Consider the following 24,332-nt stretch of genomic DNA (forward strand, 5'->3'; position numbering starts at 1 on the left):
TTCTGGCTTTATTTTTATGCTAACAAATTTGTGCTCTGAAAAGTGTCCACAAAGCCAAGTATCTGATTAACACCTTTGTAGGGATGGTTTTTCACCTATTATTAAATTAAACTTGCTTCATTGGAAAGGCAGCAAGTGATGTCATCCAAGCAGTGGGTCAAAGTTGGCTTCAAACCTCGTCTGCTTATGAAAAGAGAAAAGGGGTATGCAGGGCATGGCGGCCTTTTGCGGTGCTTGGATGACCCCTAGTTCGCATTAAATAATGCAGTCGAGTTTCCCACATTTGGGGAAATCACAGGGGTGAGCATACCCAGAATGCAATGAATGAACCGCACCCTGGGAGAACAGTCTTCATGACCATGGTATCTCCTATGCAAAATAAGTATGATTTGGGATAGGGCTGGGGAGGGCCGCTGCTCAGGCACATCTCTGTCAAGTAAAGGAGATTCAACTGAGGCAGCACAAGGGAACTCTCATCTGGGGACAACAACTGCAGGGAGAACACATATTTTCAGATGAACATGGGAGGGCAGAAGGCTGCCTAATACTGAAGCACCCCCAAACAACAAACCAAATGCAACAACTAGTGCAAGCATTCCTGGGGGAAGGCCTGCAGCAGATGGATTTGCATATGGCGATGTCATCCAAGCAGTGGGTCAAAGTTGGCTTCAACCCTCGTCTGCATATGAAAAGAGAAAAGGGGCGTGCAGGGCATGGCGGCCTTTTGCGGCACTTGAATGACCCCTAGTTCGCATTAAACACCTCCACCCTCCGTCGGTGTGGGGCTCATGTTGGCTATGCCCCAGCCCCTGAAGGATTCAAGCTGATTTCTTGCAGCAGCTGGGCACTGTAACAGCTCCAGAGCTGCTCTGTAAGGCAAGTAAAAGGGTGTGGGCCCTGCAGCACTACCTGTAGTTCGCATTGTGCGAGACCCCTAGTTCGCATTAAACACCCCCACCCTCCTTCGGTGTGGGGCTCATGTTGGCCATGCCCCAGCCCCTGAAGCATTCACGCTGATTTCTTGCAGCAGCTGGGCACTGTAACAGCTCAAGAGCTGCTCTATAAGGCAAGTAAAAGGGTGTGGGCCCTGCAGCACTACCTGTAGTTTGCATTGTGCATTGGAAGGCACAAAGTAAGCAGACGGGAGGAGAAGTCAGGATAGTGCACAAGGGTATAGACGGGAGGGGCTCAAGAAAAAAGAAGTGGAAACAGACAGCAAACTAGGCTTCCAATGCACAATGCAAACTACAGGTAGTGCTGCAGGGCCCACACCCTTTTACTTGCCTTACAGAGCAGCTCTGGAGCTGTTTAATCACTCAATTGGATTTTTCTGCCAGCATAATTTTTCTCTTACGTCCTAGAGGATGCTGGGGACTCCGTAAGGATAGACGGGCTCCGCAGGAGACATGGGCACTTTAAGAAAGACTTTAGATCTGGGTGTGCACTGGCTCCTCCCTCTATGCCCCTCCTCCAGACCTCAGTTTACTACTGTGCCCAGAGGAGACTGGGTGCTTTTCAGGGAGCTCTCCTGAGTTTCCTGACAGAAAGTATATTTGTTAGATTTTTTTATTTTCAGGGAGCCTGCTGGCAACAGACTCCCTGCATCGAGGGGCGGAGGGGAGAGATGCACACCTACTTCTGTGAGTTGATAGGCTCTGCTTCTTAGGCTACTGTACAGCATTAGCTCCAGAGGGATCGGTACGCAGGTCTCACCCTCGCCGTCCGTCCCAGAGCCGCGCCGCCGTCCCCCTCGCAGAGCCGGAAGATAGAAGCCGGGTGAGTATGAGAAGAAAAGAAGACTTCAGAGGCGGCGGAAGACTTCATGATCTTCACTGAGGTAACGCACAGCAGTAAAGCTGTGCTCCATTGCTCCAATACACCTCACACACGGCAGTCAGTGTAAGGGTGAAGGGCGCAGGGGGGACGCCCTGGGCAGCAATATAGACCTCTCTTTGGCAAAATAAATATATATGCAGCTAGGCACTGTATATATATATAAGAGCCCCCGCCATTTTTTTACTATATTTGAGCGGGACAGAAGCCCGTCGCTGAGGGGGTGGGGCTTCTCCCTCAGCACTCACCAGCGCCATTTTCTCCACAGCACCGCTGAGGGGAAGCTCCACGGACTCTCCCCTGCTTATACCACGGTAGAAAGAGGGTCTTAAAGAAGAGGGGGGCACATAATTAGGCGCATATATATATGGAAATACAGCGCTACTGGGTAAACATAAAATTATTGTGTTTTTTTCCTGGGTCATATAGCGCTGGGGTGTGTGCTGGCATACTCTCTCTCTCTGTCTCTCCAAAGGGCCTTGTTGGGGAACTGTCCTCAGATAAGAGGATTCCCTGAGTGTATGGTGTGTCGGTACACGTGTGTCGACATGTCTGAGGTAGAAGGCTCTCCTAGAGAGGAGCAGGAGCAAATTAATGTGGTGTCTCCATCGACAACGCCGACACCTGACTGGATGGCTATGTGGAATGTTTTAAGTGCTAATGTAAACTTATTACACAAGAGATTAGACAAAGCTGAAGCTAGGGAACAGTCAGGGAGTCAACCCATGCCTGTCCCTATGTCGCAGGGACCTTCGGGGTCTCAAAAGCGCCCACTATCCCAAATAGTTGACACAGATACCGACACAGATTCTGACTCCAGTGTCGACTACGATGATGCAAAGTTACAGCCAAAATTGGCTAAATGTATTCGATATATGATTATTGCAATAAAAGATGTTTTGCACATCACAGAGTCCCCTGTCCCTGACACGAGGGTACACATGTATAAGGGAAAGAAACCTGAGATAACCTTTCCCCCCTCACATGAGTTGAACGAATTATGTGAAAAAGCTTGGGAATCTCCAGACAAAAAGCTGCAGATTCCCAAAAGGATTCTTATGGCGTATCCTTTCCCGCCAATGGACAGGATACGGTGGGAATCCTCCCCTAGGGTGGATAAAGCATTGACACGCTTATCCAAAAAGGTAGCGCTGCCATCCCAGGATACGGCTACCATCAGGGACCCTGCTGACCGCAAGCAGGAGGTTACCCTAAAGTCCATTTACACACATTCTGGTACCTTACTCAGACCGGCAATTGCGTCGGCCGGGGTTGTAGCGCGGTGGCAGCATGGACAGATACCTTATCAGCAGAGATTGAGTCCCTAGATAAGGATGCTATGTTATTGACCATAGGGCATATAAAAGATGCTGTCCTATATATGAGAGATGCTCAAAGTGACATTAGTCTACTGGGTTCTAGAATAAACGCTATGTCGATTTCTGCTAGACGAGTCCTATGGACCCGGCAATGGACAGGTGATGCCGACTCAAAAAGGCATATGGAGGTTTTACCTTACAGGGGTGAGGAATTGTTTGGGAAAGGTCTCTCGGACCTAGTCTCCACAGCTACAGCTGGTAAATCAAATTTTTTGCCTTATATTCCCTCACAGCCTAAGAAAGCACCACATTATCAAATGCAGTCCTTTCGATCACAGAGAAACAAGAAAGTACGAGGTGCGTCCTTTCTTGCCAGAGGTAAGGGCAGAGGGAAGAAGCTGCACAACACAGCTAGTTCCCAGGAACAGAAGTCCTCCCCGGCCTCTACAAAATCCACCGCATGACGCTGGGGCTCCGCTAAAGGAGTCCGCCCAGTTGAGGGCACGTCTTCGAGTTTTCAGCCACATCTGGGTTCATTCGCAGGTGGATCCCTAGGCAATAGAAATTGTTTCTCAGGGTTACAAGCTGAAATTCGAAGAGGTGCCTCCTCGCCGGTTTTTCAAATCGGCCCTACCATCTTCTCCCCAGGAAAGGGAGATAGTGTTAAATGCAATTCACAAATTGTATCTTCAACATATGCAGATGAGGGTTCCAGCCAACTTTGGCCCACTGCTTGGATGACATCACCGTATGTAAATCCGTCTTCTGCAGACCTTCTCCCAGGAATGCTTGTACTAGTTGTTGCATTTGGTTTGTTGTTTGGGCGTGCTTCAGTATTAGGCAGCCTTCTGCCCTCCCATGTTCATCTGAAAATATGTGTTCTCCCGGCAGTTGTTGTCCCCAGATGAGAGTTCCCTTGTGCTGCCTCAGTTGAATCTCCTTTACTTGACAGAGATGTGCCTGAGCAGCGGCCCTCCCCAGCCCTATCTCAAATCATACTTATTTTGCATAGGAGATACCATGGTCATAAAGATTGTTCTCCCAGGGTGAGGTTCATTCATTGCATTCTGGGTATGCTGACCCCTGTGATTTCCCCAAATGTGTTAAACTCAACTGCATTATTTGTGGTAGTGGGGCACTGTGTTTGTGTTTTCCTCTTGTCAGCTCTGGTAAAAGTCAGATTTCTTTGTCTCAGATCTTCCTCTAGCCTTGTTCTTCTTTCGAGAGTTCCATTGTGCTGCCTCAGTTTGATCTCCTTCACTTGACAGGGGGGTACCCGAGCAGCGACCCTCCCCAGCTCTAGCCCAACTCCTACATACCTGCCAGGTGAGATACTATGATCATGAAGGTGCTTCTCCCAGGGCAAGGCTCACCCATTGCACTCTGGGTGTGCTGCTCCTGCGATTTCCCCAAATGTGGGAAACTTGACTGCATAATTTGTGTTTCCCCTGGTCGGCTCTCGTATAATTCAGATCTCTTTGTCTCAGGTCTCTCTCCAGCCTAGTTTGCTGTCTGTTTCCACTTCTGTTTTCTTGAGCCGCTCCCTTCTATGCCCTTGCGCACTATCCTGACTTCTCCCGTCTGCTTACTTTGTGCCTTCCAACGCACAATGCGAACTACAGGTAGTGCTGCAGGGCCCACACCCTTTTACTTGCCGTACAGAGCAGCTCTGGAGCTGTTACAGTGCCCAGCTGCTGCAAGAAATCAGCTTGAATGCTTCAGGGGCTGGGGCATAGCCAACATGAGCCCCACACCGAAGGAGGGTGGAGGTATTTAATGCGAACTAGGGGTCATCCAAGCACCGCAAAAGGCCGCCATGCCCTGCATAACCCTTTTCTCTTTTCATATGCAGATGAGGGTTCCAGCCAACTTTGGCCCACTGCTTGGATGACATCACCATATGCAAATCCGTCTTCTGCAGACCTTCTCCCAGGAATGCTTTTACTAGTTGTTACATTTGGTTTGTTGTTTGGGGGTGCTTCAGTATTAGGCAGCCTTCTGCCCTCCCATGTTCATCTGAAAATATGTGTTCTCCCTGCAGTTGTTGTCCCCAGATGAGAGTTCCCTTGTGCTGCCTCAGTTGAATCTCCTTTACTTGACAGAGATGTGCCTGAGCAGCGGCCCTCCCCAGCCCTATCCCAAATCATACTTATTTTGCATAGGAGTTTCCATGGTCATGAAGATTGTTCTCCCAGGGTGAGGTTCATTCATTGCATTCTGGGTATGCTGACCCCTGTGATTTCCCCAAATGTGGGAAACTCGACTGCATTAATTGTGGTAGTGGGGGACTGTGTTTGTGCTTTCCTCTGGTCAGCTCTGGTAAAAGACAGATTTCTTTGTCTCAGATCTTCCTCTAGCCTTGTTCTTTTTTCGAGAGTTTCCTTGTGCTGCCTCAGTTGGATCTCCTTCACTTGACAGGGGGGTGCCCGAGCAGCGACCCTCCCCATCTCTAGCCCAACTCCTACTTACCTGCCAGGTGAGATACTATGATCATGAAGGTGCTTCTCCCAGGGCAAGGCTCACCCATTGCACTCTGGGTGTGCTGCTCCTACGATTTCCCCAAATGTGGGACACTTGACTGCATAATTTGTGTTTCCTCTAGTCGGCTACTCGTATAATTCAGATCTCTTTGTCTCAGGTCTCTCTCCAGCCTAGTTTGCTGTCTGTTTCCACTTCTCTTTTCTTGAGCCGCTGCCTTCTATGCCCTTGTGCACTCTCCTGACTTCTCCTGTCTGCTTACTTTGTGCCTTCCAACGCACAATGCAAACTACAGGTAGTGCTGCAGGGCCCACACCCTTTTACTTGCCTTTCAGAGCAGCTCTGGAGCTGTTACAGTGCCCAGCTGCTGCAAGAAATCAGCTTGAATGCTTCAGGGGCTGGGGCATAGCCAACATGAGCCCCACACCGACAGGGGGGGAAGATGTTTAATGCGAACTAAGGGTCATCCAAGCGCCGCAAAAGGCCGCCATGCCCTGCATACCCCTTTTCTCTTTTCATATGCAGATGAGGGTTCCAGCCAACTTTGGCCCACTGCTTGGATGACATCACCGTATGCAAATCCGTCTTCTGCAGACCTTCCCCCAGGAATGCTTGTACTAGTTGTTGCATTTGGTTTGTTGTTTGGGGTGCATTAGGCAGCCTTCTGCTCTCCCATGTTCATCTGAAAATATGTGTTCTCCCTGCAGTTGTTGTCCCCAGATGAGAGTTCCCTTGTGCTGCCTCAGTTGAATCTCCTTTACTTGACAGAGATGTGCCTGAGCAGCGGCCCTCCCCAGCCCTATCCCAAATCATACTTATTTTGCATAGGAGATACCATGGTCATGAAGATTGTTCTCCCAGGGTGAGGTTCATTCATTGCATTCTGGGTATGCTGACCCCTGTGATTTCCCCAAATGTGGGAAACTCGACTGCATTATTTGTGGTAGTGGGGGACTGTGTTTGTGCTTTCCTCTGGTCAGCTCTGGTAAAAGTCAGATTTCTTTGTCTCAGATCTTCCTCTAGCCTTGTTTTTTTTCGAGAGTTTCCTTGTGCTGCCTCAGTTGGATCTCCTTCACTTGACAGGGGGGTATCCGAGCAGCGACCCTCCCCAGCTCAAGCCCAACTCCTACTTACCTGCCAAGTGAGATACTATGATCAGGAAGGTGCTTCTACCAGGGCAAGGCTCACCCATTGCACTCTGGGTGTGCTGCTCCTACGATTTCCCCAAATGTGGGACACTTGACTGCATAATTTGTGTTTCCTCTGGTCGGCTACTCGTATAATTCAGATCTCTTTGTCTCAGGTCTCTCTCCAGCCTAGTTTGCTGTCTGTTTCCACTTCTCTTTTCTTGAGCCCCTGCCTTCTATGCCCTTGTGCACTCTCCTGACTTCTCCTGTCTGCTTACTTTGTGCCTTCCAACGCACAATGCAAACTACAGGTAGTGCTGCAGGGCCAACACCCTTTTACTTGCCTTACAGAGCAGCTCTGGAGCTGTTACAGTGCCCAGCTGCTGCAAGAAATCAGCTTGAATGCTTCAGGGGCTGGGGCATAGCCAACATGAGCAGCAAGATGCAGCACTGGACTATTAGTAATGTACTGTTGTATGCTGAGCACCACAATGCAGCACAAGACAATGAGCAGTGATACTGAGCACTGATGAGGATACTACAGAGAACTGACACTGAGCAGGAGAGACACACTACTAGTATTACTGAGCAGCAATAAGTAACCACTGATACTGGGCACTGATATTGAGATTTCCACTGAGAGAACATAGCCACGTCCTCTCCGCTCTCTCTTCAATGCACGAGTAAAAATGGCGGCAACGCGCAGCTCTTTATATGGAATCCGAATCTCGCGAGAATCCGACAGCGGGATGATGACATTTTCCCTTGTTCAGGTTTTCCGAGTCAGGCGGGAACAACCGAGCCTGCCTCGGACCAGTGTAAACCACGTGGAGTTCGTCGGGAATTCGGTTCTCGGAGAACCGAACCCGCTCCTCTATATATACTATATTACTATGTTACTGTAGTATACAGAACACCACAATGCAATGAGCAGTGATAGTGAGCACTGATGAGGATACTAGAACTGACACTGAGCAGCAAGATGCAGCACTGGACTATTAGTAATGTACTGTAGTATGCTGAGCACCACAATGCAGCACAAGACAATGAGCAGTGATACTGAGCACTGATGAGGATACTACTGAGAACTGACACTGAGCAGGAGAGACACACTACTAGTATTACTGAGCAGCAATAAGTAACCACTGATACTGAGCACTGATATTGAGATTTCCACTGAGAGAACATAGCCACGTCCTCTCCGCTCTCTCTTCAATGCACGAGTAAAAATGGCAGCAACGCGCAGCTCTTTATATGGAATCCGAATCTCACGAGAATCTGACAGCGGGATGATGACATTTTCCCTTGTTCAGGTTTTCCGAGTCAGGCAGGAACAACCGAGCCTGCCTCGGACCAATGTAAACCACGTGGAGTTCGTGGGGAATTCGGTTCTCGGAGAACCGAACCCGCTCCTCTCTACCTTATACCCATCAATTGTTTTTATTTTCAATCTAAGCCCCTGCAGTTTTCTGTAAGCATCTGCTTCGCTATGATGATCAACAAGTCACAAGGGCAAACACTCAGGGCTTGAGGCGTAGATCTTAGGACCAGCTGCTACAAGCATGGCAGAGGTGTCACTATCACTGGTGACACCCAGAGAGGTGGCGAGGGAGATTGTAATGCAGTGCGCGCAGATAAACAGCGCAATGGTAAAAAGGAGGCATGGTTTCATAGGTAGGGGCGTGGCCTGGTGGCCTGAATCTACATTTTGTTGCTCCGGGTGTCCCGGGGGTTGGGGGCTGCACCCGGGGACTAGTGTGTGAGCGGTGCTGGCTCCTGCACAGTGACAGGGCATGGCCACCCAGCATGACGCCTCCCTTCTTGACCATGCTGTAATTGCAGTCGCACTGCAGTTCAGCGTGATCATAAAAAATGGTGTAGGCTCCTGCTGGTGCAGACTGTAGAGAAAAGCTGCTGTGACCACGCCCCCTGTGTCTCCTCCGTTGCAGACCCCATTTTGAAGCCTTGCCCCCGGACTAAGAGAAAAGAATGCCCTTGCGCACTATCCTGACTTCTCCTCCCGTCTGCTTAATTTGTGCCTTCCAACGCACAATGCGAACAAGAGGTGGTGCTGCAGGGCCCACACCCTTTTACTTGCCTTACAGAACAGCTCTGGAGCTGTTACAGTGCCCAGCTGCTGCAAGAAATCAGCTTGAATGCATCAGGGGATGGGGCATGGCCAACATGAGCCCCACACCAAAGGAGGGTGGAGGTGTTTAATGCGAACTAGGGGTCATCCAAGCACTGCAAAAGGCCGCCATGCCCTGCATGCCCCTTTTCTCTTTTCATATGCAGATGAGGGTTCCAGTCAACTTTGGCCCACTGCTTGGATTTACATCACCGTATGCAAATCCGTCTGCTGCAGACCTTCCCCCAGGAGTGCTTGTACTAGTTGTTGCATATGGGCCCTCATTCCGAGTCGTTCGCTCTGTAAATTTCATCGCATCGCAGTGAAATTCTGCTTAGTACGCATGCGCAATATTCGCACTGCGACTGCGCCAAGTAATTTTACAATGAAGAAAGTATTTTTACTCACGGCTTTTTCTTCGCTCCGGCGATCGTAATGTGATTGACAGGAAATGGGTGTTACTGGGCGGAAACAGGCCGTTTTATGGGCGTGTGGGAAAAAACGCTACAGTTTCCGGAAAAAACGCAGGAGTGGCCGGAGAAACGGGGGAGTGTCTGGGCGAACTCTGGGAGTGTTTGTGACGTCAAACCAGGAACGACAAGCACTGAACTGATCGCAGATGCCGTGTAAGTCTGAAGCTACTCTGAAACTGCTAAGTAGTTTGTAATCGCAATATTGCGAATACATCGGTCGCAATTTTAAGAAGCTAAGATTCACTCCCAGTAGGCGGCGGCTTAGCGTGTGTAACTCTGCTAAAATCGCCTTGCGAGCGATCAACTCGGAATGAGGGCCATGGTTTGATATTTGATGGTGCTTCAGTATTAGGCTGCCTTCCGCCCTCCCATGTTCATCTGAAAAGATGTGGTCTCCCTGCAGTTGTTGTCCCAAGATGAGAGTTCCCTTGTGCTGCCTCAGTTGAATCTCCTTTACTTGACAGAGATGTGCCTGAGCAGCGGCCCTCACCAGCCCTATCCCAAATCATACTTATTTTGCATAGGAGATACCATGGTCATGAAGATTGTTCTCCCAGGGTGAGGTTCATTCATTGCATTCTGGGTATGCTGACCCCTGTGATTTTCCCAAATGTGGGAAACTCGACTGCATTATTTGTGGTAGTGGCGGACTGTGTTTGTGCTTTCCTCTGGTCAGCTCTGGTAAAAGTCAGATTTCTTTGTCTCAGATCTTCCTCTAGCCTTGTTCTTCTTTCGAGAGTTCCCTGGTGCTGCTTCAGTTGGATCTCCTTCACTTCACAGGGGGGAACCCGAGCAGCGACCCTCCCCAGCTCTAGCCCAACTCCTACTTACCTGCCAGGTGAGATACTATGATCATGAAGGTGCTTCTCCCAGGGCAAGGCTCAACCATTGCACTCTGGGTGTGCTGCTCTTGCGATTTCCCCAAATGTGGGAAACTTGACTGCATAATTTGTGTTTCCCCTCGTCGGCTCTCGTATAATTCAGATCTCTTTGTCTCAGGTCTCTCTCCAGCCTAGTTTGCTGTCTGTTTCCACTTCTCTTTTCTTGAGCCGCTCCCTTCTATGCCCTTGCGCACTATCCTGACTTCTCCCGTCTGCTTACTTCGTGCCTTCCAACGCACAATGCGAACTACAGGTAGTGCTGCAGGGCCCACACCCTTTTACTTGCCTTACAGAGTAGCTCTGGAGCAGTTACAGTGCCCAGCTGCTGCAAGAAATCAGCTTGAATGCTTCAGGGGCTGGGGCATAGCCAACATGAGCCCCACACCGAAGGAGGGAGGAGGTGTGTAATGCAAACTAGGGGTCATCCAAGCGCTGCAAAAGGCCGCCATGCCCTGCACGCCCCTTTTCTCTTTTCATATGCAGACGAGGGTTGAAGCCAACTTTGACCCACTGCTTGGATGACATCACCATATGCAAATCCATCTGCTGCAGGCCTTCCCCCAGGAATGCTTGCACTAGTTGTTGCATTTGGTTTGTTGTTTGGGGGTGCTTCAGTATTAGGCAGCCTTCTGCCCTCACATGTTCATCTGAAAATATGTGTTCTCCCTGCAGTTGTTGTCCCCAGATGAGAGTTCCCTTGTGCTGCCTCAGTTGAATCTCCTTTACTTGACAGAGATGTGCCTGAGAAGCGGCCCTCCCCAGCCCTATCCCAAATCATACTTATTTTGCATAGGCGATACCATGGTCATGAAGATTGTTCTCCCAGGGTGAGGTTCATTCATTGCATTCTGGGTATGCTGACCCCTGTGATTTCCCCAAATGTGGGAAACTCGACTGCATTATTTGTGGTAGTGGGGGACTGTGTTTGTGCTTTCCTCTGGCCAGCTCTGGAAAAAGTCAGATTTCTTTGTCTCAGATCTTCCTCTAGCCTTGTTCTTCTTTCGAGAGTTCCCTTGTGCTGCCTCAGTTGGATCTCTTTCACTTGACAGGGGGGTGCCCGAACAGCGACCCTCCCCAGCTCTAGCCCAACTCCTACTTACCTGCCAGGTGAGATACTATGATCATGAAGGTGCTTCTCCCAGGGCAAGGCTCACCCATTGCACTCTGGGTGTGCTGCCCCTGCGATTTCCCCAAATGTGGGAAACTTGACTGCATAATTTGTGTTTCCCTTGGTCGGCTCTCGTATAATTCAGATCTCTTTGTCTCAGGTCTCTCTCCAGCCTAGTTTGCTGTCTGTTTCCACTTCTCTTTTCTTCAGCCGCTCCCTTCTATACCCTTGTGCACTATCCTGACTTCTCCTCCCGTCTGCTTACTTTGTGCCTTCCAATGCACAATGCAAACTACAGGTAGTGCTGCAGGGCCCACACCCTTTTACTTGCCTTACAGAGCAGCTCTGGAGCTGTTACAGTGCCCAGCTGCTGCAAGAAATCAGCTTGAATGCTTCAGGGGATGGGGCATGGCCAACATGAGCCCCACACCAAAGGAGGGTGGAGGTGTTTAATGCGAACTAGGGGTCATCCAAGCAGCGCAAAAGGCCGCCATGCCCTGCACGCCCCTTTTCTCTTTTCATATGCAGATGAGGGTTGAAGCCAACTTTGACCCACTGCTTGGATGACATCACCGTATGCAAATCCGTCTTCTGCAGAACTTCCCCCAGGAATGCTTGCACTAGTTGTTGCATTTGGTTTGTTGTTTGGGGGTGCTTCAGTATTAGGCAGCCTTCTGCCCTCCCATGTTCATCTGAAAATATGTGTTCTCCCTGCAGTTGTTGTCCCCAGATGAGAGTTCCCTTGTGCTGCCTCAGTTAAATCTCCTTTACTTGACAGAGATGTGCATGAGCAGCGGCCCTCCCCAGCCCTATTCCAAATCATACTTATTTTGCATAGGAGATACCATGGTCATGAAGATTTTTCTCCCAGGGTGAGGTTCATTCATTGCATTTTGGGTATGCTGACCCCTGTGATTTCCCCAAATGTGGGAAACTCAGCTGCATTATTTGTGGTAGTGGGGGACTGTGTTTGTGCTTTCCTCTGGTCAGCTCTGGTAAAAGTCAGATTTCTTTGTCTCAGATTTTCCTCTAGCCTTGTTCTTCTTTCGAGAGTTCCCTTGTGCTGCCTTAGTTGGATCTCCTTCACTTGACAGGGGGGTACCCGAGCAGCGACCCTCCCCAGCTCTAGCCCAACTCCTACTTACCTGCCAGGTGAGATACTATGATCATGAAGGTGCTTCTCCCAGGGCAAGGCTAACCCATTGCACTCTGGGTGTGCTGCTCCTGCGATTTCCCCAAATGTGGGAAACTTGACTGTATAATTTGTGTTTCCCCTGGTCGGCTCTCGTATAATTCAGATCTCTTTGTCTCAGGTCTCTCTCCAGCCTAGTTTGCTGTCTGTTTCCACTTCTCTTTTCTTGAGCCGCTCCCTTCTATGCCCTTGCGCACTATCCTGACTTCTCCTCCTGTCTGCTTACTTTGTGCCTTCCAACGCACAATGCGAACTACAGGTAGTGCTGCAGGGCCCACACCCTTTTACTTGCCTTACAGAGCAGCTCTGGAGCTGTTACAGTGCCCAGCTGCTGCAAGAAATCAGCTTGAATGCTTCAGGGGCTGGGGCATAGCCAACATGAGCCCCACACCAAAGGAGGGTGGAGGTGTTTAATGCAAACTAGGGGTCAGCCAAGCGCCGCAAAAGGCCACCATGCCCTGCACGCCCCTTTTCTCTTTTCATATGCAGACGAGGGTTGAAGCCAACTTTGACCAACTGCTTGGATGACATCACCATATGCAAATCCATCTGCGGCAGGCCTTCCCCCAGGAATGCTTGCACTAGTTGTTGCATTTGGTTTGTTGTTTGGGGGTGCTTCAGTATTAGGCAGTCTTCTGCCCTCCCATGTTCATCTGAAAATATATGTTCTCCCTGCAGTTGTTGTCCCAAGATGAGAGTTCCCTTGTGCTGCCTCAGTTGAATCTCCTTTACTTGACAGAGATGTGCATGAGCAGCAGCCCTCCCCAGCCCTATTCCAAATCATACTTATTTTGCATAGGAGATACCATGGTCATGAAGATTTTTCTCCCAGGGTGAGGTTCATTCATTGCATTTTGGGTATGCTGACCCCTGTGATTTCCCCAAATGTGGGAAACTTGACTGCATTATTTGTGGTAGTGGGAGACTGTGTTTGTGCTTTCCTCTGGTCAGCTCTGGTAAAAGTCAGATTTCTTTGTCTCAGATCTTCCTCTAGCCTTGTTCTTCTTTCAAGAGTTCCCTGGTGCTGCCTCAGTTGGATCTCCTTCACTTCACAGGGGGGAACCCGAGCAGCGACCCTCCCCAGCTCTAGCCCAACTCCTACTTACCTGCCAGGTGAGATACTATGATCATGAAGGTGCTTCTCCCAGGGCAAGGCTCAACCATTGCACTCTGGGTGTGCTGCTCCTGCGATTTCCCCAAAATGTGGGAAACTTGACTGCATAATTTGTGTTTCCCCTCGTCGGCTCTCGTATAATTCAGATCTCTTTGTCTCAGGTCTCTCTCCAGCCTAGTTTGCTGTCTGTTTCCACTTCTCTTTTCTTGAGCCGCTCCCTTCTATGCCCTTGCGCACTATCCTGACTTCTCCCGTCTGCTTACTTCGTGCCTTCCAACGCACAATGCGAACTACAGGTAGTGCTGCAGGGTCCACACCCTTTTACTTGCCTTACAGAGTAGCTCTGGAGCAGTTACAGTGCCCAGCTGCTGCAAGAAATCAGCTTGAATGCTTCAGGGGCTGGGGCATAGCCAACATGAGCCCCACACCGAAGGAGGGTGGAGGTGTGTAATGCGAACTAGGAGTCATCCAAGCGCTGCAAAAGGCCGCCATGCCCTGCACGCCCCTTTTCTCTTTTCATATGCAGACGAGGGTTGAAGCCAACTTTGACCCACTGCTTGGATGACATCACCATATGCAAATCCATCTGCTGCAGGCCTTCCCCCAGGAATGCTTGCACTAGTTGTTGCATTTGGTTTGTTGTTTGGGGGTGCTTCAGTATTAGGCAGCCTTCTGCCCTCACATGTTCATCAGAAAATATGTGTTCTCCCTGCAGTTGTTGTCCCCAGATGAGAGTTCCCTTGTGCTGCCTCAGTTGAATCTCCTTTACTTGACAGAGATGTGCCTGAGCAGCGGCCCTCCCCAGCCCTATCCCAAATCATACTTATTTTGCATAGGCGATACCATGGTCATGAAGATTGTTCTCCCAAGGTGAGGTTCATTCATTGCATTCTGGGTATGCTGACCCCTGTGATTTCCCCAAATGTGGGAAACTCGACAGCATTATTTGTGGTAGTGGGGGACTGTGTTTGTGCTTTCCTCTGGTCAGCTCTGGAAAAAGTCAGATTTCTTTGTCTCAGATCTTCCTCTAGCCTTGTTCTTCTTTCGAGAGTTCCCTTGTGCTACCTCAGTTGGATCTCTTTCACTTGACAGGGGGGTGCCCGAACAGCGACCCTCCCCAGCTCTAGCCCAACTCCTACTTACCTGCCAGGTGAGATACTATGATTATGAAGGTGCTTCTCCCAGGGCAAGGCTCACCCATTGCACTCTGGGTGTGCTGCCCCTGCGATTTCCCCAAATGTGGGAAACTTGACTGCATAATTTGTGTTTCCCCTGGTCGGCTCTCGTATAATTCAGATCTCTTTGTCTCAGGTCTCTCTCCAGCCTAGTTTGCTGTCTGTTTCCACTTCTCTTTTCTTGAGCCGCTCCCTTCTATGCCCTTGCGCACTATCCTGACTTCTCCTCCTGTCTGCTTACTTTGTGCCTTACAACGCACAATGCGATCTACAGGTAGTGCTGCAGGGCCCAGACCCTTTTACTTGCCTTACAGAGCAGCTCTGGAGCTGTTACAGTGCCCAGCTGCTGCAAGAAATCAGCTTGAATGCTTCAGGGGCTGGGGCATAGCCAACATGAGCCCCACACCAAAGGAGGGTGGAGGTGTTTAATGCAAACTAGGGGTCAGCCAAGCGCCGCAAAAGGCCACCATGCCCTGCACGCCCCTTTTCTCTTTTCATATGCAGACGAGGGTTGAAGCCAACTTTGACCCACTGCTTGGATGACATCACCATATGCAAATCCCTCTGCGGAAGGCCTTCCCCCAGGAATGCTTGCACTAGTTGTTGCATTTGGTTTGTTGTTTGGGGGTGCTTCAGTATTAGGCAGCCTTCTGCCCTCCCATGTTCATCTGAAAATATATGTTCTCCCTGCAGTTGTTGTCCCAAGATGAGAGTTCCCTTGTGCTGCCTCAGTTGAATCTCCTTTACTTGACAGAGATGTGCATGAGCAGCGGCCCTCCCCAGCCCTATTCCAAATCATACTTATTTTGCATAGGAGATACCATGGTCATGAAGATTTTTCTCCCAGGGTGAGGTTCATTCATTGCATTTTGGGTATGCTGACCCCTGTGATTTCCCCAAATGTGGGAAACTTGACTGCATTATTTGTGGTAGTGGGAGACTGTGTTTGTGCTTTCCTCTGGTCAGCTCTGGTAAAAGTCAGATTTCTTTGTCTCAGATTTTCCTTTAGCCTTGTTCTTCTTTCGAGAGTTCCCTTGTGCTGCCTCAGTTGGATCTCCTTCACTTTACAGGGGGGTGCCCGAGCAGCGACCCTCCCCAGCTCTAGCCCAACTCCTACTTACCTGCCAGGTGAGATACTATGATCATGAAGGTGCTTCTCCAAGGGCAAGGCTCACCCATTGTACTCTGGGTGTGCTGCTCCTGCGATTTCCCCAAATGTGGGAAACTTGACTGCATAATTTGTGTTTCCCCTGGTCGGCTCTCGTATAATTCAGATCTCTTTGTCTCAGGTCTCTCTCCAGCCTAGTTTGCTGTCTGTTTCCACTTCTCTTTTCTTCAGCCGCTCCCTTCTATACCCTTGTGCACTATCCTGACTTCTCCTCCCGTCTGCTTACTTTGTGCCTTCCAATGCACAATGCAAACTACAGGTAGTGCTGCAGGGCCCACACCCTTTTACTTGCCTTACAGAGCAGCTCTGGAGCTGTTGCAGTGCCAAGCTGCTGCAAGAAATCAGCTTGAATGCTTCAGGGGCTGGGGCATAGCCAACATGAGCCCCACACCGAAGGAGGGTGGAGGTGTTTAATGCAAACTAGGGGTCAGACAAGCGCAGCAAAAGGCCACCATGCCCTGCACGCCCCTTTTCTGTTTTCATATGCAGACGAGGGTTGAAGCCAACTTTGACCCACTGCTTGGATGACATCACCATATGCAAATCCATCTGCGGCAGGCCTTCCCCCAGGAATGCTTGCACTAGTTGTTGCATTTGGTTTGTTGTTTGGGGGTGCTTCAGTATTAGGCAGCCTTCTGCCCTCCCATGTTCATCTGAAAATATGTGTTCTCCCTGCAGTTGTTGTCCCTAGATGAGAGTTCCCTTGTGCTGCCTCAGTTGAATCTCCTTAACTTGACAGAGATGTGCCTGAGCAGCGGCCCTCCCCAGCTCTATCCCAAATCATACTTATTTTGCATAGGAGATACCATGGTCATGAAGATTATTCTCCCAGGGTGAGGTTCATTCATTGCATTCTGGGTATGCTGACCCCTGTGATTTCCCCAAATGTGGGAAACTCGACTGCTTTATTTGTGGTAGTGGGGGACTGTGTTTGTGTTTTCCTCTGGTCAGCTCTGGTAAAAGTCAGATTTCTTTGTTTCAGAGCCTTGTTCTTCTTTTGAGAGTTCCCTTGTGCTGCCTCAGTTGGATCTCCTTCACTTGACAGGGGGGTGCCCGAGCAGAGACCCTCCCCAGCTCTAGCCCAACTCCTACTTACCTGCCAGGTGAGATACTATGATCATGAAGGTGCTTCTCCCAGGGCAAGGCTCACCCATTGCACTCTGGGTGTGCTGCCCCTGCGATTTCCCCAAATGTGGGAAACTTGACTGCATAATTTGTGTTTCCCCTGGTCGGCTCTCGTATAATTCAGATCTCTTTGTCTCAGGTCTCTCTCCAGCCTAGTTTGCTGTCTGTTTCCACTTCTCTTTTCTTCAGCCGCTCCCTTCTATGCCCTTGTGCACTATCCTGACTTCCCCGTCTGCTTACTTTGTGCCTTCCAACGCACAATGCAAACTACAGGTAGTGCTGCAGGGCCCACACCCTTTTACTTGCTTTACAGAGCAGCTCTGGAGCTGTTACAGTGCCCAGCTGCTGCAAGAAATCAGCTTGAATGCTTCAGGGGCTGGGGCATAGCCAACATGAGCCCCACACCGAAGGAGGGTGGAGGTGTTTAATGCGAACTAGGGGTCATCCAAGCGCCGCAAAAGGCAGCCATGCCCTGCACACCCCTTTTTTATTTTCATATGCAGACGAGGGTTGAAGCCAACTTTGACCCACTGCTTGGATGACATCACCATATGCAAATCCGTCTGCTGCAGGCCTTCCCCCAGGAATGCTTGCACTAGTAGTTGCATTTGGTTTGTTGTTTGGGGGTGCTTCAGTATTAGGCAGCCTTCTGCCCTCCCATGTTCATCTGAAAATATGTGTTCTCCCTGCAGTTGTTGTCCCCAGATGAGAGTTCCCTTGTGCTGCCTCAGTTGAATCTCCTTTACTTGACAGAGATGTGCCTGAGCAGCGGCCCTCCCCAGCCCTATCCCAAATCATACTTATTTTGCATAGGAGATACCATGGTCATGAAGATTGTTCTCCCAGGGTGAGGTTCATTCATTGCACTCTGGGTATGCTGACCCCTGTGATTTCCCCAAATGTGGGAAACTCGACTGCATTATTTGTGGTAGTGGGGGACTGTGTTTGTGCTTTCCTCTGGTCAGCTCTGGTAAAAGTCAGATTTCTTTGTCTCAGATCTTCCTCTAGCCTTGTTCTTCTTTCGAGAGTTCCCTTGTGCTGCCTCAGTTGGATCTCCTTCACTTGACAGGGGGTGCCCGAGCAGCAATCCTCCACAGCTCTAGCCCAACTCCTACTTACCTGCCAGGTGAGATACTATGATCTTCACTGTTAGGGCAATCAGGATGTGGAATTCCCTGCCAGGGAAGGTGGTAATGGCGGACTCTGTAATTGGATTTAAAAAAGGAATGGATACATTTCTGAATGAAAAAGCTATCCAAGGTTATAATACTTAAAATATCAACATGGTTAATCCGGGGGTAACATGAGTTATAGTAGCTAACTAGTCATAAAACATTATTCAGCAAGTATGTAGAATCATCACAACTTAAAACAGGTTGAACACGATGGGCAATTTGCCTCTATTCAACCTCAAAAACTATGTTACCATATGTTACTATATTACTATGTTACTGTAGTATACAGAACACCACAATGTAATGAGCAGTGATAGTGAGCACTGATGAGGATACTAGAACTGACACTGAGCAGCAAGATGCAGCACTGGACTATTAGTAATGTACTGTAGTATGCTGAGCACCACAATGCAGCACAAGACAATGAGCAGTGATACTGAGCACTGATGAGGATACTACTGAGAACTGACACTGAGCAGGAGAGACACACTACTAGTATTACTGAGCAGCAATAAGTAACCACTGATACTGAGCACTGATATTGAGATTTCCACTGAGAGAACATAGCCACGTCCTCTCCGCTCTCTCTTCAATGCACGAGTAAAAATGGCGGCAACGCGCAGCTCTTTATATGGAATCCGAATCTCGCGAGAATCCGACAGCGGGATGATGACATTTTCCCTTGTTCAGGTTTTCCGAGTCAGGCAGGAACAACCGAGCCTGCCTCGGACCAGTGTAAACCACGTGGAGTTCGTCGGGAATTCGGTTCTCGGAGAACCGAACCCGCTCCTCTATATATACTATATTACTATGTTACTGTAGTATACAGAACACCACAATGCAATGAGCAGTGATAGTGAGCACTGATGAGGATACTAGAACTGACACTGAGCAGCAAGATGCAGCACTGGACTATTAGTAATGTACTGTAGTATGCTGAGCACCACAATGCAGCACAAGACAATGAGCAGTGATACTGAGCACTGATGAGGATACTACTGAGAACTGACACTGAGCAGGAGAGACACACTACTAGTATTACTGAGCAGCAATAAGTAACCACTGATACTGAGCACTGATATTGAGATTTCCACTGAGAGAACATAGCCACGTCCTCTCCGCTCTCTCTTCAATGCACGAGTAAAAATGGCAGCAACGCGCAGCTCTTTATATGGAATCCGAATCTCACGAGAATCTGACAGCGGGATGATGACATTTTCCCTTGTTCAGGTTTTCCGAGTCAGGCAGGAACAACCGAGCCTGCCTCGGACCAATGTAAACCACGTGGAGTTCGTGGGGAATTCGGTTCTCGGAGAACCGTACCCACTCCTCTCTACCTTATACCCATCAATTGTTTTTATTTTCAATCTAAGCCCCTGCAGTTTTCTGTAAGCATCTGCTTCGCTATGATGATCAACAAGTCACAAGGGCAAACACTCAGGGCTTGAGGCGTAGATCTTAGGACCAGCTGCTACAAGCATGGCAGAGGTGTCACTATCACTGGTGACACCCAGAGAGGTGGCGAGGGAGATTGTAATGCAGTGCGCGCAGATAAACAGCGCAATGGTAAAAAGGAGGCATGGTTTCATAGGTAGGGGCGTGGCCTGGTGGCCTGAATCTACATTTTGTTGCTCCGGGTGTCCCGGGGGTTGGGGGCTGCACCCGGGGACTAGTGTGTGAGCGGTGCTGGCTCCTGCACAGTGACAGGGCATGGCCACCCAGCATGACGCCTCCCTTCTTGACCATGCTGTAATTGCAGTCGCACTGCAGTTCAGCGTGATCATAAAAAATGGTGTAGGCTCCTGCTGGTGCAGACTGTAGAGAAAAGCTGCTGTGACCACGCCCCCTGTGTCTCCTCCGTTGCAGACCCCATTTTGAAGCCTTGCCCCCGGACTAAGAGAAAAGAATGCCCTTGCGCACTATCCTGACTTCTCCTCCCGTCTGCTTAATTTGTGCCTTCCAACGCACAATGCGAACAACAGGTGGTGCTGCAGGGCCCACACACTTTTACTTGCCTTACAGAACAGCTCTGGAGCTGTTACAGTGCCCAGCTGCTGCAAGAAATCAGCTTGAATGCATCAGGGGATGGGGCATGGCCAACATGAGCCCCACACCAAAGGAGGGTGGGGGTGTTTAATGCGAACTAGGGGTCATCCAAGCACTGCAAAAGGCCGCCATGCCCTGCATGCCCCTTTTCTCTTTTCATATGCAGATGAGGGTTCCAGTCAACTTTGGCCCACTGCTTGGATTTACATCACCGTATGCAAATCCGTCTGCTGCAGACCTTCCCCCAGGAGTGCTTGTACTAGTTGTTGCATATGGGCCCTCATTCCGAGTCGTTCGCTCTGTAAATTTCATCGCATCGCAGTGAAATTCTGCTTAGTACGCATGCGCAATATTCGCACTGCGACTGCGCCAAGTAATTTTACAATGAAGAAAGTATTTTTACTCACGGATTTTTCTTCGCTCCGGCGATCGTAATGTGATTGACAGGAAATGGGTGTTACTGGGCGGAAAAAGGCCGTTTTATGGGCGTGTGGGAAAAAACGCTACAGTTTCCGGAAAAAACGCAGGAGTGGCCGGAGAAACGGGGGAGTGTCTGGGCGAACTCTGGGAGTGTTTGTGACGTCAAACCAGGAACGACAAGCACTGAACTGATCGCAGATGCAGAGTAAGTCTGAAGCTACTCTGAAACTGCTAAGTAGTTTGTAATCGCAATATTGCGAATACATCGGTCGCAATTTTAAGAAGCTAAGATTCACTCCCAGTAGGCGGCGGCTTAGCGTGTGTAACTCTGCTAAAATCGCCTTGCGAGCGATCAACTCGGAATGAGGGCCATGGTTTGATATTTGATGGTGCTTCAGTATTAGGCAGCCTTCGCCCTCCCATGTTCATCTGAAAAGATGTGGTCTCCCTGCAGTTGTTGTCCCCAGATGAGAGTTCCCTTGTGCTGCCTCAGTTGAATCTCCTTTACTTGACAGAGATGTGCCTGAGCAGCGGCCCTCACCAGCCCTATCCCAAATCATACTTATTTTGCATAGGAGATACCATGGTCATGAAGATTGTTCTCCCAGGGTTAGGTTCATTCATTGCATTCTGGGTATGCTGACCCCTGTGATTTTCCCAAATGTGGGAAACTCGACTGCATTATTTGTGGTAGTGGGGGACTGTGTTTGTGCTTTCCTCTGGTCAGCTCTGGTAAAAGTCAGATTTCTTTGTCTCAGATCTTCCTCTAGCCTTGTTCTTCTTTCGAGAGTTCCCTGGTGCTGCTTCAGTTGGATCTCCTTCACTTCACAGGGGGGAACCCGAGCAGCGACCCTCCCCAGCTCTAGCCCAACTCCTACTTACCTGCCAGGTGAGATACTATGATCATGAAGGTGCTTCTCCCAGGGCAAGGCTCAACCATTGCACTCTGGGTGTGCTGCTCCTGCGATTTCCCCAAATGTGGGAAACTTGACTGCATAATTTGTGTTTCCCCTCGTCGGCTCTCGTATAATTCAGATCTCTTTGTCTCAGGTCTCTCTCCAGCCTAGTTTGCTGTCTGTTTCCACTTCTCTTTTCTTGAGCCGCTCCCTTCTATGCCCTTGCGCACAATCCTGACTTCTCCCGTCTGCTTACTTCGTGCCTTCCAACGCACAATGCGAACTACAGGTAGTGCTGCAGGGCCCACACCCTTTTACTTGCCTTACAGAGTAGCTCTGGAGCAGTTACAGTGCCCAGCTGCTGCAAGAAATCAGCTTTAATGCTTCAGGGGCTGGGGCATAGCCAACATGAGCCCCACACCGAAGGAGGGAGGAGGTGTGTAATGCAAACTAGGGGTCATCCAAGCGCTGCAAAAGGCCGCCATGCCCTGCACGCCCCTTTTCTCTTTTCATATGCAGACGAGGGTTGAAGCCAACTTTGACCCACTGCTTGGATGACATCACCATATGCAAATCCATCTGCTGCAGGCCTTCCCCCAGGAATGCTTGCACTAGTTGTTGCATTTGGTTTGTTGTTTGGGGGTGCTTCAGTATTAGGCAGCCTTCTGCCCTCACATGTTCATCTGAAAATATGTGTTCTCCCTGCAGTTGTTGTCCCCAGATGAGAGTTCCCTTGTGCTGCCTCAGTTGAATCTCCTTTACTTGACAGAGATGTGCCTGAGCAGCGGCCCTCCCCAGCCCTATCCCAAATCATACTTATTTTGCATAGGCGATACCATGGTCATGAAGATTGTTCTCCCAGGGTGAGGTTCATTCATTGCATTCTGGGTATGCTGACCCCTGTGATTTCCCCAAATGTGGGAAACTCGACTGCATTATTTGTGGTAGTGGGGGACTGTGTTTGTGCTTTCCTCTGGCCAGCTCTGGAAAAAGTCAGATTTCTTTGTCTCAGATCTTCCTCTAGCCTTGTTCTTCTTTCGAGAGTTCCCTTGTGCTGCCTCAGTTGGATCTCTTTCACTTGACAGGGGGGTGCCCGAACAGCGACCCTCCCCAGCTCTAGCCCAACTCCTACTTACCTGCCAGGTGAGATACTATGATCATGAAGGTGCTTCTCCCAGGGCAAGGCTCACCCATTGCACTCTGGGTGTGCTGCCCCTGCGATTTCCCCAAATGTGGGAAACTTGACTGCATAATTTGTGTTTCCCTTGGTCGGCTCTCGTATAATTCAGATCTCTTTGTCTCAGGTCTCTCTCCAGCCTAGTTTGCTGTCTGTTTCCACTTCTCTTTTCTTCAGCCGCTCCCTTCTATACCCTTGTGCACTATCCTGACTTCTCCTCCCGTCTGCTTACTTTGTGCCTTCCAATGCACAATGCAAACTACAGGTAGTGCTGCAGGGCCCACACCCTTTTACTTGCCTTACAGAGCAGCTCTGGAGCTGTTACAGTGCCCAGCTGCTGCAAGAAATCAGCTTGAATGCTCCAGGGGATGGGGCATGGCCAACATGAGCCCCACACCAAAGGAGGGTGGAGGTGTTTAATGCGAACTAGGGGTCATCCAAGCACCGCAAAAGGCCGCCATGCCCTGCACGCCCCTTTTCTCTTTTCATATGCAGATGAGGGTTGAAGCCAACTTTGACCCACTGCTTGGATGACATCACCGTATGCAAATCCGTCTTCTGCAGAACTTCCCCCAGGAATGCTTGCACTAGTTGTTGCATTTGGTTTGTTGTTTGGGGGTGCTTCAGTATTAGGCAGCCTTCTGCCCTCCCATGTTCATCTGAAAATATGTGTTCTCCCTGCAGTTGTTGTCCCCAGATGAGAGTTCCCTTGTGCTGCCTCAGTTAAATCTCCTTTACTTGACAGGGATGTGCATGAGCAGCGGCCCTCCCCAGCCCTATTCCAAATCATACTTATTTTGCATAGGAGATACCATGGTCATGAAGATTTTTCTCCCAGGGTGAGGTTCATTCATTGCATTTTGGGTATGCTGACCCCTGTGATTTCCCCAAATGTGGGAAACTCAACTGCATTATTTGTGGTAGTGGGGGACTGTGTTTGTGCTTTCCTCTGGTCAGCTCTGGTAAAAGTCAGATTTCTTTGTCTCAGATTTTCCTCTAGCCTTGTTCTTCTTTCGAGAGTTCCCTTGTGCTGCCTTAATTGGATCTCCTTCACTTTACAGGGGGGTACCCTAGCAGCGACCCTCCCCAGCTCTAGCCCAACTCCTACTTACCTGCCAGGTGAGATACTATGATCATGAAGGTGCTTCTCCCAGGGCAAGGCTAACCCATTGCACTCTGGGTGTGCTGCTCCTGCGATTTCCCCAAATGTGGGAAACTTGACTGTATAATTTGTGTTTCCCCTGGTCGGCTCTCGTATAATTCAGATCTCTTTGTCTCAGGTCTCTCTCCAGCCTAGTTTGCTGTCTGTTTCCACTTCTCTTTTCTTGAGCCGCTTACTTCTATGCCCTTGCGCACTATCCTGACTTCTCCTCCTGTCTGCTTACTTTGTGCCTTCCAACGCACAATGCGAACTACAGGTAGTGCTGCAGGGCCCACACCCTTTTACTTGCCTTACAGAGCAGCTCTGGAGCTGTTACAGTGCCCAGCTGCTGCAAG

The 24,332-nt window shown here is 49.7% G+C and overlaps 24 non-coding genes and 4 pseudogenes across 24 annotated transcripts; 27 read left to right on the plus strand and 1 right to left on the minus strand.

Annotated features, from left to right (window-relative positions):
* Positions 1–207: 207 nt before the first annotated feature.
* Positions 208–386, minus strand: LOC135040357 (U1 spliceosomal RNA; annotated as a pseudogene).
* A 3,761-nt stretch (positions 387–4,147) lies between these two features.
* Positions 4,148–4,311, plus strand: LOC135040271 (U1 spliceosomal RNA). Its single transcript, XR_010234201.1, has one exon. It is a non-coding gene; the product is annotated as a U1 spliceosomal RNA (small nuclear RNA).
* Positions 4,312–4,463: 152 nt separating this feature from the next.
* LOC135040315 (U1 spliceosomal RNA) lies at positions 4,464–4,626 on the plus strand. Its single transcript, XR_010234243.1, has one exon. It is a non-coding gene; the product is annotated as a U1 spliceosomal RNA (small nuclear RNA).
* Positions 4,627–5,297: 671 nt separating this feature from the next.
* LOC135040398 (U1 spliceosomal RNA) lies at positions 5,298–5,461 on the plus strand. Its single transcript, XR_010234303.1, has one exon. It is a non-coding gene; the product is annotated as a U1 spliceosomal RNA (small nuclear RNA).
* A 152-nt stretch (positions 5,462–5,613) lies between these two features.
* Positions 5,614–5,777, plus strand: LOC135040317 (U1 spliceosomal RNA). The gene has a single exon (XR_010234245.1). It is a non-coding gene; the product is annotated as a U1 spliceosomal RNA (small nuclear RNA).
* Positions 5,778–6,441: 664 nt separating this feature from the next.
* LOC135040286 (U1 spliceosomal RNA) lies at positions 6,442–6,605 on the plus strand. Its single transcript, XR_010234216.1, has one exon. It is a non-coding gene; the product is annotated as a U1 spliceosomal RNA (small nuclear RNA).
* A 151-nt stretch (positions 6,606–6,756) lies between these two features.
* On the plus strand, positions 6,757–6,920 carry LOC135040350 (U1 spliceosomal RNA). The gene has a single exon (XR_010234263.1). It is a non-coding gene; the product is annotated as a U1 spliceosomal RNA (small nuclear RNA).
* A 2,945-nt stretch (positions 6,921–9,865) lies between these two features.
* On the plus strand, positions 9,866–10,029 carry LOC135040392 (U1 spliceosomal RNA). Its single transcript, XR_010234297.1, has one exon. It is a non-coding gene; the product is annotated as a U1 spliceosomal RNA (small nuclear RNA).
* Positions 10,030–10,181: 152 nt separating this feature from the next.
* LOC135040344 (U1 spliceosomal RNA) lies at positions 10,182–10,317 on the plus strand (annotated as a pseudogene).
* A 698-nt stretch (positions 10,318–11,015) lies between these two features.
* On the plus strand, positions 11,016–11,179 carry LOC135040385 (U1 spliceosomal RNA). Its single transcript, XR_010234290.1, has one exon. It is a non-coding gene; the product is annotated as a U1 spliceosomal RNA (small nuclear RNA).
* A 152-nt stretch (positions 11,180–11,331) lies between these two features.
* LOC135040299 (U1 spliceosomal RNA) lies at positions 11,332–11,494 on the plus strand. The gene has a single exon (XR_010234228.1). It is a non-coding gene; the product is annotated as a U1 spliceosomal RNA (small nuclear RNA).
* Positions 11,495–12,168: 674 nt separating this feature from the next.
* Positions 12,169–12,332, plus strand: LOC135040378 (U1 spliceosomal RNA). Its single transcript, XR_010234284.1, has one exon. It is a non-coding gene; the product is annotated as a U1 spliceosomal RNA (small nuclear RNA).
* A 152-nt stretch (positions 12,333–12,484) lies between these two features.
* LOC135040319 (U1 spliceosomal RNA) lies at positions 12,485–12,647 on the plus strand. The gene has a single exon (XR_010234247.1). It is a non-coding gene; the product is annotated as a U1 spliceosomal RNA (small nuclear RNA).
* Positions 12,648–13,321: 674 nt separating this feature from the next.
* On the plus strand, positions 13,322–13,485 carry LOC135040407 (U1 spliceosomal RNA). Its single transcript, XR_010234312.1, has one exon. It is a non-coding gene; the product is annotated as a U1 spliceosomal RNA (small nuclear RNA).
* Positions 13,486–13,637: 152 nt separating this feature from the next.
* On the plus strand, positions 13,638–13,774 carry LOC135040340 (U1 spliceosomal RNA; annotated as a pseudogene).
* A 698-nt stretch (positions 13,775–14,472) lies between these two features.
* LOC135040272 (U1 spliceosomal RNA) lies at positions 14,473–14,636 on the plus strand. The gene has a single exon (XR_010234202.1). It is a non-coding gene; the product is annotated as a U1 spliceosomal RNA (small nuclear RNA).
* Positions 14,637–14,788: 152 nt separating this feature from the next.
* Positions 14,789–14,951, plus strand: LOC135040313 (U1 spliceosomal RNA). Its single transcript, XR_010234241.1, has one exon. It is a non-coding gene; the product is annotated as a U1 spliceosomal RNA (small nuclear RNA).
* A 674-nt stretch (positions 14,952–15,625) lies between these two features.
* On the plus strand, positions 15,626–15,789 carry LOC135040409 (U1 spliceosomal RNA). Its single transcript, XR_010234314.1, has one exon. It is a non-coding gene; the product is annotated as a U1 spliceosomal RNA (small nuclear RNA).
* A 152-nt stretch (positions 15,790–15,941) lies between these two features.
* LOC135040337 (U1 spliceosomal RNA) lies at positions 15,942–16,104 on the plus strand. The gene has a single exon (XR_010234257.1). It is a non-coding gene; the product is annotated as a U1 spliceosomal RNA (small nuclear RNA).
* Positions 16,105–16,778: 674 nt separating this feature from the next.
* LOC135040399 (U1 spliceosomal RNA) lies at positions 16,779–16,942 on the plus strand. The gene has a single exon (XR_010234304.1). It is a non-coding gene; the product is annotated as a U1 spliceosomal RNA (small nuclear RNA).
* A 142-nt stretch (positions 16,943–17,084) lies between these two features.
* LOC135040282 (U1 spliceosomal RNA) lies at positions 17,085–17,247 on the plus strand. The gene has a single exon (XR_010234212.1). It is a non-coding gene; the product is annotated as a U1 spliceosomal RNA (small nuclear RNA).
* A 670-nt stretch (positions 17,248–17,917) lies between these two features.
* LOC135040269 (U1 spliceosomal RNA) lies at positions 17,918–18,081 on the plus strand. Its single transcript, XR_010234199.1, has one exon. It is a non-coding gene; the product is annotated as a U1 spliceosomal RNA (small nuclear RNA).
* A 3,239-nt stretch (positions 18,082–21,320) lies between these two features.
* On the plus strand, positions 21,321–21,484 carry LOC135040383 (U1 spliceosomal RNA). The gene has a single exon (XR_010234288.1). It is a non-coding gene; the product is annotated as a U1 spliceosomal RNA (small nuclear RNA).
* A 152-nt stretch (positions 21,485–21,636) lies between these two features.
* On the plus strand, positions 21,637–21,772 carry LOC135040328 (U1 spliceosomal RNA; annotated as a pseudogene).
* A 698-nt stretch (positions 21,773–22,470) lies between these two features.
* On the plus strand, positions 22,471–22,634 carry LOC135040387 (U1 spliceosomal RNA). Its single transcript, XR_010234292.1, has one exon. It is a non-coding gene; the product is annotated as a U1 spliceosomal RNA (small nuclear RNA).
* Positions 22,635–22,786: 152 nt separating this feature from the next.
* LOC135040300 (U1 spliceosomal RNA) lies at positions 22,787–22,949 on the plus strand. The gene has a single exon (XR_010234229.1). It is a non-coding gene; the product is annotated as a U1 spliceosomal RNA (small nuclear RNA).
* Positions 22,950–23,623: 674 nt separating this feature from the next.
* LOC135040372 (U1 spliceosomal RNA) lies at positions 23,624–23,787 on the plus strand. The gene has a single exon (XR_010234278.1). It is a non-coding gene; the product is annotated as a U1 spliceosomal RNA (small nuclear RNA).
* Positions 23,788–23,939: 152 nt separating this feature from the next.
* Positions 23,940–24,102, plus strand: LOC135040320 (U1 spliceosomal RNA). Its single transcript, XR_010234248.1, has one exon. It is a non-coding gene; the product is annotated as a U1 spliceosomal RNA (small nuclear RNA).
* Positions 24,103–24,332: the final 230 nt, after the last annotated feature.

Source organism: Pseudophryne corroboree, unplaced genomic scaffold (assembly GCF_028390025.1).
Source record: "Pseudophryne corroboree isolate aPseCor3 unplaced genomic scaffold, aPseCor3.hap2 scaffold_739, whole genome shotgun sequence".
NCBI classification, from domain to species: Eukaryota; Metazoa; Chordata; class Amphibia; order Anura; family Myobatrachidae; genus Pseudophryne; species Pseudophryne corroboree.